We start from the raw sequence: 10,726 nt of genomic DNA, 5'->3' as shown, positions 1-10,726 counted from the left end.
GTGATATATACAATGAATAAGGAGCATACCCTTTTTATTAGAAAATTTGCATATGAAAAGATAATTAACAAAATATGGTAAAATTAATCTAGCAACTTGAAATGGCTTGATCTCTACCACTAGCAGTGTGAAATTAGACAAAACCCTCAATATTGTTGAGCCTGAATTTCACTGGTCAAATTAAAGCTTAAACATGGACACACACAGGGTTATTATAAAGACAAACTGATGACATAATGTATTGTATAATCTTGAGATAAATTTTTTATTTCTTGTGCTGTGTATGCTTTCAATGTGTTTTAACATGTGATGTTTGTTTGTTTGTTTGTTTTCTGTATGTTATTAATGTGCTTTAAGTTCCTGCCTGGTGGCTTCTACTCTTCTGTTTGAAATAGGAGTCAAGATCACAGTGGTCTAAGTCTGCGGGGGAGCTTGCAGACTTAGGTACTTTATATGTTCATTGAAGGATCAACATCATTGCTGAAATAAATGAGAGAATAGCTGTTAAATTTTGTGATTATCTGTACTTGTACACAGGAAGAAGAGGACAAGCCTTAAAAGTTTGCAAGATTATAGGGAAGGACACAGAAAGGCAAGGAGACAAAGGGCTGGAGGCTGATAGCTAATGGACTCTTGAAGTGATGAACTATGTGTTTTGAAAAGGAAGGAATGCCTAAAATAAACCTAGAGGCAAGAAGAAAAAGTTGAATGTCAAGGGACTGAAAGATTCAATAAGATCAAGGATAGGGGTGCAGGTGTGTCTGAAAAGAAATGATGCTGTACTCAGAAAAGAAGGTAATGGAGCTTAAGCCATCTAATCCTGCTGTGTGGATGCTCAATTTCAGGGGAGGACAAAGTTCATGGAGATATAAGTGAGTTATGACATAGAGGAAATAAGTAGTGATGAGACTCAGAATATTTAGGGGAGATTTATATGGTGAAATCACACAGGATAACAGAAGATGGAGGGATTAAAAAAAAAAAAAAAAAGTGAGCTAGGAATCAACGTCCTCAATAAATGCCTGAAATGTAAATGAAATTTTACATGTTTTATTTATGTAAAGTTACTTTATGTCAATGTTAATGAAAGGCAAATGACAAAAAGATGCAGAAAGATAACAAATGGTTTCAGATTTATGTTGTAAAAGTTTTTGTGAATTTTAAAGTAAAATGTAAGCCTGGGAGAATGATAACACTTCCTATTTCAGAAAAAGCAAAAAACCTTAGAGCGTGAAACTTCCACTAGACAGATCTGTAAGGAAAATAATGTTCTCAGAGGATGACCATGTTTCTGACTATGCCTGCAAAATAATTATCATTCTATAATAAAATATAAGCAATATAGATAACCTTCTATAGTACAATGTAATAAGATGTACTATTAGTAATTCTGCAAAACTGTTTCTAGCCATAGGCAATAAAAAATTACAGATCCTGTTAAACCGTTTGTTCATTAAGAGTTCAAACAAGTATTAAATTATGCTAAATAATAGTAACTCAACATTAATTAAGTTAATTTAATGGCATTAACATTTGCTTTTTTATTACTCTATGTCTAATTGAGACACTGGTTACCATGAACTGAATGAGTTTTTGATGTAATATTCCCTGGCATTATGGCCTTTGTCAGATGATTTTTCCTCTATTGACCATCATGTTTTGCATTTGGATTTGAAATGTACATTAGCATGATAAAATGATTCCCCTGTCATTTTCCCACAAGCTGCTTCTCATTTAGTTAAATACTTCTTCCGGGGTCAGAGACTCCATCGGTTTCAAAGTGAGATCAGCATGCAGATGAAATTTTTAGACCATATTGAAAAATGAAAAATCGGACTCTTCATCGCTTTTTCCCAAGAGAGGAATGCTGCAGTCAGCAGAGCCAAGGAAAGAAAACAGCAGTGAAATAATATAGAAACCCAGGGAACAGCAGGTAGAAGAATTCGTCATGGTTGCTTTGGAATATAAAATTTTACCTCCAGTATACTGCCAAAAATACTAAATGATTTAATACAACATGTTATTCTAGCTTTAAAAAATATGGGTTTCTAGGTTTTCTTCCTTTTATGCCCTTGTGTTTTCTTGATGTTTTTTACCTAGTTCCAGCTTCCTTAGCTATTGGTAGGGGATAGCATTTTCAGAGCACTGTGCCAAGACTTACCCACATGAGTCCTATTGACCTTGATCAAGGCCACAAGGCAAAATCCCTAGTCCTTACTTTGAAAATTAACTTGGTATTTCCAGACATATTTTCATCTGGTTTTGCTATTCCACATGAGAATTATTTCTCTGAAAGGTTTGATTTACTTCTATTAATTATTATTCAAAAATATACCCTGTGAAACAACTGTAACTAAATACCAAACAAATGAAAACAGATGGTAGTGTAATCTAGATAAAGAATTTGGCCCAGGGGGTTAAAAAAAAAAAAGAATATAATAGAGGAAGAATTTTCTTTAATTGCCCTCAGAAAGTCAACATGAAAAGTGACTGAAATCGGTTTTGCTGGCATCTCTCTCAGTTTTAAATATATTTGTATTTCTAAAGTAAAGCATCTATAAAGATAATCCAGAACTTAAGTAGTGAAAACAACTATTTTTTGCCACTCAGTTACAATATTTAGGTTCATATGAACAAGCCAAACCAAAGAAAAGATTTACCAAGTGAATTGGGAAAATACGACACCTGGATGATAAAAGTGAGTTTGTTAATTCTTAAAATAATTTGAATGACTAATTAAAAGTTTCCCTTAGTCATTAGGAAATTTATGATTGTTCTTGCTGTTTTTTCTATCATTATCTTTGTAGCCTTTGTTCATCTAAGATCAAAACAATTGGTCAATTTCATCAGCTCCTTTAAATAATGTATCTAGAAAGTAAAAAGTAATGTGTCTGATGACAAGACCTTTTGCCATGCTAGGAGGAGGTTTCTTTGTTCTCGTTAACATCCACTAAAAAGGCCCTGGTAAGGAGGCCTACTCTGCAAAAGTTGGCCTTCAGTGCACAAGATGAAGAGGTAAGGTCAAGTTCACCAGATTTTAATCACTCAGAAAAGTACATCTGCCTAAAAAGCCTAGTCAAAGATCCACATGAGGCAGTGTACTTCACACTTTCCAAATTCCCTTTTCAGCACAGATTACCCAGTATACTTATAGCACCAGATGGAGTCTTGAAAAAGTGTTGCAATGTAATCAGACATCAAAGTTAAAATGAATTTTATAAACAGCACTAAGACTAACTACATTTCCAAACCACTTTGGCACATTTCTTTGGTCTCCTCCATTCATTTTGCCAGCAGTGGTTGATTTAAAAGGTTATGTGAATGTGTATATTTTTTCCTAATGTAACATTTACAAAGAAAGCACTTATATAAATAAATCTTTGGAAAATTAGGTTGCTACGATTAAAGCATGAATGTGGGCATATGCCATGGAAAATACTGTTCTTTAATGCTGTGTTAACAAAAAGTTATTTAAATAAATTTCGTGTAAAAATCTTACATATATGTTCAATATTATAGACACTCAATTTTCACCAATATTATTTTAAAAATATGTATGAGTACATGTAGACTGGAAATATCTATAATACTTTTCCCGGTACAAAAATCTTTGGGAGCAGACATTCTCTCATATCTTTACAATATATTTTTGATGTTAAAACACCAGAGCCAACTCTGGCTGCCTATTTTTATTATGCTGTATAATTCCACAGGTATTGACATGTGTCACCTGTGTTGCAGCCACATTTGGCCAGCTCTTTGTGCTCACCAGGGATGCATCGATCTTCAGCTTTCATTAAGTGGTAGAAATAGACCATCGGCATAAAAAATTATTTTTAAAAATAAATGGGAGAATTTTCTCCCTGGGGATTATACCACTGCTGTTCTCTAGTAATTTGAATTATTGAATGGGCTAAATAAAAAGCCATTTCTATTCCTTTTATTTATTTATTTATTTTTTGCCCAGACAAACCTGAAATGCAAGTTGATTTTTAAAAAATCTTTTATCCCCTCAGCTTGTTAGGATTTATCCTTAAATGTTCTGTTCTGTGCACTCTGCATGGAGTGCTATCACATATTTATCTAGCAATCTCTAAAAAATATACAGAGCTTTTAAAGAAAATAAAAACTACAAAGCCCATAATATTTGCCAAACTATTAAATATGACGTGCAATTGTGAGACTGCTTGACAGAGGATTTTAAAAAAAGATAAGAAACTTTTCATTTGTATAAAGTCTTTTCTGATCAATGACTTTTTAAGTCCTTCTCACTGTGTCTGCATGGCAGCAGAATATATGAATGACAAACAGGAAAACTCATGCAGCAATTTTAATTTGATTATATTCTATGCATTTTTGTTAAGAACTTACTACATGAGGGAACATGGTCTGGTAGCACTGCTGATTACATAATCCATCTCTTCACCTGTGAAGTCAATACCAAAACCTTAGCTCAACATTAACTACTTCTGGAAGTTTTTCTTGTCAGTCTACTCCTCTAGTCCCAGCTAGGGGGAATTCACCTTCTTCTGCTGTCATGTTTCTATGTTATTCCACTAACCCGGCTGGATTATAATTGTTTCATGTAATTACATCCCATACTAGGTTTTTCTTAAAGCTAAGAACTCTGCCTTAACTTCACGTGTTGTGCAGACTGTACATAGCACAGTAACTGAGTTGAATGAATGAATTCAGCTGAATAAATGAGTGGATAAAGATGTAATCAAGAAGCTTATAATCTCATAAAGAGCAGATAAGTCTAGAGATCCTAACAATAAGATTTGGTTCGAATGTTTGTTCCCTCCAAATCTCAACTGGAAATGTGATTTCCAGTGTTGGACCTGAGGCCTGGTGGGAGGTGATTGGATCATGGGGTGACTGGGTTATGGGTGCATCATGAGTGGCTTACCACTGTCTCCTTGATGGTAGTGAGTTCTCACCCAGTTAGGCCAGGAGAAATATTGTTGTTTTAAAGAATCTGGGACCTCCTCCATCTCTCTCTTGCTCCTGCTCCCACTACATGACATACTGGCTCCCCATCGCCTTCCACCATGACTGAAAGTTTCCTGAGGTCTCACCAGAAAAAGACGCAAGCACCATGCTTACTGTAAAGCCTGCAGAATCATAGGCTAATTAAACTTCTTTAATTTCTAAATAACTCAGTCTTGGGCATTTCTTTATAGCAACAGAAGAATGGACCAACACAATATGTATTAGAATTTGATAAATAGCTGAAAGTGTTAAAGAGCTGGAGTAGAATAGTAGAAAAGGTACATTTGTGTGGTCATAGGTAAAGGTGACCTCTATGATTAACCATAAAAGATGAGTACGAATTCAATAAGGAGACAAGTCTGGATGGTGGAGGGAAGCATCACGAGGAGGAACAACATGAACAGGTCAGAAGTAGAATAATGCTAAGAAGGAGGCATAAAAACTGATTAAATCTGCAGACTCTGGGACCACCCTGCTGAGGTTCAAATCCTATAACATCGACCTCTACTTACAGGTCTGTGAGAAAATTGCCTAACATCTTTGTGTCTTACTGTTTTTGTTTTTTGGGATTTTGCTCTTTTCTCATCTATAAATGGTGGATAACAATGGTAACTTCTTCACAAAATTGTTGTGATAATCCAATGATTAAATTCATTTGAATACTTGATACATGATAAATTGGCTATTCTTTTTGTTTAATAACAAAAAGACTTCCTTCTAGAAGTTTTTCTGTCAACCAACTCCTCTCCTCCCAGTTAGGTGAAGTTTACCTTCCTGTGCTGCCATGTTTGTATCTATGCAATTCCACTAAACCTGTAATTCCACTAAACCCGCTGGATTATAATTGTTTAATGTAATTACACCACATACTAGGTTTCTTCTTAAAGCTAAGAACTCTGTCTTAACATGTTGTGCAGACTGCACATAGCACAGTAACTGAGTTGAATGAATCAGAAATACGATATATATGTGCAGGAAAACAATGACTTGTAGACCATGAGAGAGGTTGTGATCCTGCTATGGAGACTATAAAATTCCAGAGTTATAAGAATCTTATTCTTTAATTATATGTACTAAATTATTTAGGATTTTATCAGCTCATAATATGATGCAGTTATATTTGATACAGTTAAATGTACACCTGACGTGGCCACAAGTCTTTGTCTTCTTTCCAAAAAAATATGAAAGTCCTTTGAGGATACAGACTATGTTGTACATCATCCAACATAGCAGTTAGAATATATTAAATGTCAAATAAGTAATTAGCAAACAATTAATGGGCCAAAGGAAGATCCTTAAATTTTTCCTCTGGAAAATTAAATCGCAGATTGAAAGGTTTTTTTTTTCCACCCCTTATTCAAAGGTATTAACAAAAAAAACTTCTGGATTCCTAGACTTTTTTTGCCTTGTGATTGACCGTAGAACTGCCAAAATCAAAATATGAAACAAGTGCTTTCTGCTCAATAATACTCTTTATAGATAAGTTTATTATAGCAAAAGTAATGCATATTAGGTAATAAGTATCTGTATCAATATATAATGAGCAATATTTAACTGAAGTTTTCTACAATGATACTCATAAACCCTGTGTTAACAGATAATTTGACATAAAGTATTTGGTATATTCATGTATGAGACCATTGAAGGAAAGGACAAATTATTATAAAATCTGAAGAAAAGTCAAAAATATAAATAAACAAAAAAAATACATATTTGGCATAACAAACAACATTATTTCCAAAATACATGAATAGTTTGGAAAGTGAGACATTTGCTGTTCTTTGGCAAGAGTGCTTTATAGTTAGTGTTAACATTAACGCTATAGGGCTTAAGAATATTCTGCTACTCAACATGCTGTATATAACAATAATGAAAGAAAATTATGATAAAATATGACTTAAAGATTTTTATAACATCATTTCACAGTACTGTACATATAGCCTACTCAACTTACGACCAAATCATGTTACGACCAGCCTGTCGTAACCAATCATGGTCCTAAGTCGAGCACTAGCTGTATTGATGTGTAATCTTCTACCAACATGACAAATTGTTGAAAACAGACTGGAATTCAACATCCTGGTAATAGCCATCCATTTCTAATTAAAGCACATTAGTAAGATCAAATATTATAATAAATGCACTGATCATTTTAAATATTCTTTTAAAAATTAACAAGTGTACATTAAAATGAGAAACAATATTATTTTTACATCTTGTTTTTGTTTTATTTTTTGTTTTGCTCTGACTTTCCGAAATGAGAGTTAAACTGAAGGTGGAGGAGCCTTATTGGGAGGTAGAAGATGGCTTTTAGCAAATCATAATAAAAAACCTACCTAATCACTGAAATTTAGTAAAGTTTCTCTCATCTATTCTCAAACTATACTATTACCTGAGATAATTAACTGTATGATTTTATTTGCATATTCAGCCCATGGCTATGTAAAAAGCTATTTCATTCATTATGTGACTTTTCTATTTGGTTTGACAGAAATTCCAAAGACAGCTTTAGAATTATTAGGAATTGTTCTTTACAACATAATTGTGTTTGTTTATAGAAAATGGGATTTTAAAAATTCTATTTAGAAAATAAACTTTTCAGACACTGAGAATTTATTGGCAGAAACAGAGCATTTATCTACACTTCCACTTTGAAATATTCCAGGAATTCTTATCAGATGATAGAAAGGGTAGTTAAGGGAGTTGGGCCTGGACTGATGGCAATGGGGAATAGTTGAAAATATCAGCTATTTCACCTGTTAATCAATATTTTCTCTGGTCCTGAACTCCTATTTTCCAGTTAATTGCTGTGTTGTGGAGTTCTGTCCTCTTCCTCCACTAATATCCAACTTAAATACGTAGCATCATAATAATCTTGAGTTAGTTGCTCAAAATGAATTTAGACCCAGACAATTGAAAGAAGTTTTTACTTCCTGATCCTTGTTAGGTGCGAAGATCTTGACCTAATACAAACAACTCATTTTTTTCTAACTTGTTTTTCTTGTCTTACGTATTTCCATTTTGTGTGTAAATAATATTCCATATACCAAAGTTGTGTAGCATTGTAGTTAAAGATCCATAAAGAGGGTGCATAAACAAAATATTCCAAATTGACATGTGTTGCTTTCTTAGTTGTTACTAGCTAGATTCTAAACCAATTGAAATAATTACATAATATACTAAGTCAGATGGTTAAGTGCTGCTTTAGAATTGCAGACTGCTTTTATGAAAGCTTTTTTTTATTTTCAATCTACTTAGAAATAAGGTTGCCAGATTTTCTAAATATACAGGACACCTAGATAAATTTGAATTTAAGACAAATACTTTTATATGTCCAAAATACTGAATATCTCATTTGTTTTTTGTCTAAATGTTTTTATTTGAAATCAATAGTTGCACCAAGCAAGAGCTTACTTTGCCCACTCCAAATTAAAACAGGGACAAAATTTATTTGGCGGGACAGCTCCAATTTGTGAACATCCTCCTACTCACTGTGGTTGGGGTAACTTTACTCATATATATCTGTTCTTACACAAAATATTAACCCCAAACTACTAGTGTCACACAAAAGGAAGCAGTCTTGATTTTGTATGTGGAGCAGCATGTTCTAGAAATGTTGAAAGGTGGGAGAAGCACAAACACAACCCACTCTTTAAAAAAAAAAATGAAATAATTCAAAGTAGTATTTTCTATCCTCCCCACTGTCAAGTAATAAAAGTAGTGCTGGGATCTGGCACCCAGATTTGGTTTTTATCCTGACCATTTACAAAGCGTTTCCCCATATGACTTGCATCATTAGGGTTATGGATAATAATAGTTCATTCACTTTGAAGAGACCTGTGTCTACTCCTTCCTCCTTTTCCTGCCTTCATGCTCATGTTCCTTGGGGTGGCTGCTATCTGAGGGTCTTTTAGAAGCCACCATGCTGTTTGGCTTCTTCCAAAAACTTGCCCAAACCAAAAGGATCTTCCTCTAACTGAACTGGTCCTTCTCGGCCTCTCTGCCTACCGTCTGAACCGGAAAATTCCTTGTCGAAAACAAATCTGTTGGTCTTTATTCTGGCTTCTAGGTCATAACCATATTATGTCCTTGTCCAGATTTATACTGGGCCTATACACTGAGCAATAGCTTTACCACCTCTCCACACTTGATCATAAGCATGATAAATTGCATCTTCTCCACCTGCAAATCCACTGTCCATACACTTGGATTGGTTGAAGAGCCTTTGGTCGTACTAAACTTCATTGAAAGTCCGAGGATTAGGAACACCGAGAGCAATGACTTCACTGATAGCCCGATTTCCAATTCTGTGAAGTTTCGACCTCTTAACAGGACCTGCCCTGGAAAGATTCCAGTCACGCTGCCTCTCTCTTCGCCTGCCATGCCGGATTTCATTCCTCTCACATGCCCCGCATCTTTTTCCATATGAGTTTTGATCCCAGCTTCATTCTCTCTGGTTTTCAGGACCATTTCTCTAGGTTTCCCTTCATATTTTTCCTTTTCTTTCTGAGCCATTTTTCTCTCTACTTGGGCACACATTTCCACAGCTTCACGAGCCTTCCAATAAGCAATGTGGAGGGCTTCGCCCAGTTTAGCAAACATTTATGTGTACTGTCTGTAGTCCTCTTCCATCAGCAGCCAGACCTTCATCTAATGAAATTGTATAACCCTTTGCATTTTTCCAGTTAGAAATACAAAGAGGAATCTTCCACTCTTATTGTTCCTTTACAGTCAACTTTCGCTTAGGAGAATGCATAACAGGTGTGGGAGGAGGTGTTCCCCAGGGACTTTTCTTATTAACCTTGAACCTTGGAGGTTCCATTGGCTCTTTCTGCATTTCTACAATCCGACTAACCCTCTATTTCACTCCGGTGTTGAAAGCCACTCCTTGCTGGGACGGTGTGTATCTGATATATGGAGCAGGAGCCAGTTTGTCAGCAGTCTGAACTGGCATGGCTGTGGCAACCTTCTGTAACACAGATTTGTCTAAAGCTACTCTTTTCTGTTGTCCCTTTAGTGGCTTCTTCATCAGGCCTTCACAGGTCTGGATCATCTGCATTCATAACGTCTTTTGGAACCGGGTCAGTGTATTTGCTATAAATGACCTTGTCTTTTGACTGTTGTCGAGCAATTGCATCATATTTAATTTTTCCTTCAGAATCCACTTGCATGGCCAGCACATTCGACGTTTTTTTCTTTTGTCGCATATCCAGTGGATTCTAAGCCACAGGGATCTCTGGAAAAGCACCTCCATTTCCAAAATCCTCTAATAACTGAGGTATCCACCCATTCCGGGGTCCGTACGGAGTGGTAATCTTCTCTAGGAGACCAGTGAGGTCGGCCGTGATCTCTTGGATCTTGCCTTTTCTTCAGCCTCCAGCTGATCCTGAGATAGCTGAGTAGGTGCAGGTAAAAAGCTGGTGAGTATACACATATATATAATCTTGAATTTCTACCACTGTCTCTTTTATTACCCTAGCTTAACCCACGAGCATCTTTCACACATTTTTTCTAACTTTTTCCAGCTGGTCTCCTCCATACTTTATACTCCTACACAAGGCCTCAGAACATGTCAATCTTGTACTCAGAATCCCTCAATAGATTCACATTTCACCAAGTAAATGCTAAAATCCTTAAAATTGACTGCAAGATGCTAGAGGATCAGGCTCTGCAATTACCTGTCAATCACATCTCCTGTCACTCTCTCCTCTCTCACTTTGCTCCTGACATAATG

General features: G+C 35.4%; 1 pseudogene; it reads right to left on the bottom strand.

Moving 5' to 3' along the window:
* Positions 1-8,835: 8,835 nt before the first annotated feature.
* On the bottom strand, positions 8,836-10,283 carry LOC101045735 (SNW domain-containing protein 1 pseudogene; annotated as a pseudogene).
* Positions 10,284-10,726: the final 443 nt, after the last annotated feature.

This window comes from Saimiri boliviensis, chromosome 11 (genome assembly GCF_048565385.1).
Source record: "Saimiri boliviensis isolate mSaiBol1 chromosome 11, mSaiBol1.pri, whole genome shotgun sequence".
Lineage (NCBI taxonomy): Eukaryota > Metazoa > Chordata > Mammalia > Primates > Cebidae > Saimiri > Saimiri boliviensis.
Note: the sequence above shows the minus strand (reverse complement) of the source record. Positions and strands in the feature narration are given on the sequence as shown.